Genomic DNA, 1,759 nt, shown 5'->3' with positions numbered 1-1,759 from the left:
GAAAATTATATACTGTATATAATTATGCCTCATTATGACCTCTGCACGTTTTCCAGAAAAGTTAGGCATTAAAAACACACACAACAGGAACACCTTAAAGGTCAGAGTCTGATGAAAGAAAAAAAGCAATAGTTAATTATGGACGAGATTAATGTTCGGGTAGGAACATACATTTTATCATTACATTTTGCTTGAGAAATACTTCACAATGTGTCATTTCCCACACATGGACTTTATTTCATATCTGAAAAAAGTAGTAGAATGAAACAAATTCATAAAGCAAAAATATTAATTAAGTTTAAGGCACTGAAATTATTACATGGTTTTTTTGTTGTTGTTGTTCTTAGCATTCTTTATGTGAGCTTTTTCTTCCCATAGGTTTATTTTCCTAAAGGCAGTCTGGCTTGACGAGAAAGGCTGAGTTCTGTTTTCAGACAAACTCAAATGTCCTCATCATCTTTGAGAGACACTTTCTGAGCCCTGGGGTTATGGAACGTGGGGTCCACTACTGACAGGCCTGCAGCCATGGGCACCCAACAGAAGAGACAAATGGTTTATGTATCTTTTAATTTGAAAAGAATTTCAACCTCATAGAATATAGAGCTTCATAAATAAAAGTAGTGCAACTTTAAACAGATTTACTTATTAATATTTCCTCCTATATCATTCCCACTCCAGGTATGCATGCACCAGAAGTAGGCTCACATATTGGGTTTTTATTTGGATGCAAATTGACTACATTGTGGCCTTTTGCCTCTAATTACCTTGTTGTTTATTTCTTAATAGACAAATAGCTATATTCTCTCGCAAAAGCAAAGCTCATTTTAACATCAAGTATATCCACTAAAATAATGTTTTTATCTAATTATGTTTCTGGTTTGTCAGGGTTCCCAGTAACTGTCATTATGGCAGACTTTTCCCCTTCAGTCCATGTTTTTGGTCTTGAATTCAAGCCAGATCTTTCTTGCCCCCTTTAATCTAGAAACATTTCCCCAGCTTTTATTTGCCCTGTTAGGACAGTGATTCTGAAAGAAGGGCCTCTCTTTTAAAAAACAGATTGTCCCCTACTATATCTGTCAGGCCTTCCGTTGTGATTAGGTGAAGATCACGCTTCTCAGCCAGAGTATTCTGTAGCTGATGTTACACCCCAACAAGTATGGTGTCCACTGGTGCCTCCTGGTATTAATTTTGATCTTTAAAATAAAAAAAAAAGAACCACTTTAAAGCCATGTAAATATCCTTCCACTTCAAATTTTCTCCTACATTAAGCACCCATTAATATTTCTTATCTAACTAATTCTTGCTAAAATAGCTGCAGAATTATGATTTTTCTACCTTTAGCACTGTCCACTTTCATCAGCTGGCCTTTTGTATGTGATATGATCTCTCCTTTCATTAATCTTTACTTCCGATCCAGAATTCCTTTCCCCTCAGTCCTTCGTAACTCACAACTCCACTTCTTTTGCTTGATTGGTTTACCCAGACTTAACCAATGAGATTTTCTTCAATCTGATTCTTGTATTCTTGTGATAGCTTTTTAAACTAATTCCTTGCTTTTGCTGTAACAGAGTCATTTTGTTCCTGTATGCCCCCAGCATTAGATAATTTAAAAAATCATTTTGGTGTTTTGGGAGGATGGTACCCAGGACTTTGTGCAAACTGTGAGTGTTCCACCAGTGTGCTGTGCTCACTGTACCCCTAGCCTTGTGTACCCCCTTTTATCCTCCATTCCTCTGAGGAGCTTCACTGTTTTTTAACA

The sequence above is a fragment of the Arvicanthis niloticus genome, chromosome 11, assembly GCF_011762505.2.
Source record: "Arvicanthis niloticus isolate mArvNil1 chromosome 11, mArvNil1.pat.X, whole genome shotgun sequence".
Taxonomy (NCBI): domain Eukaryota; kingdom Metazoa; phylum Chordata; class Mammalia; order Rodentia; family Muridae; genus Arvicanthis; species Arvicanthis niloticus.
Note: the sequence above shows the minus strand (reverse complement) of the source record.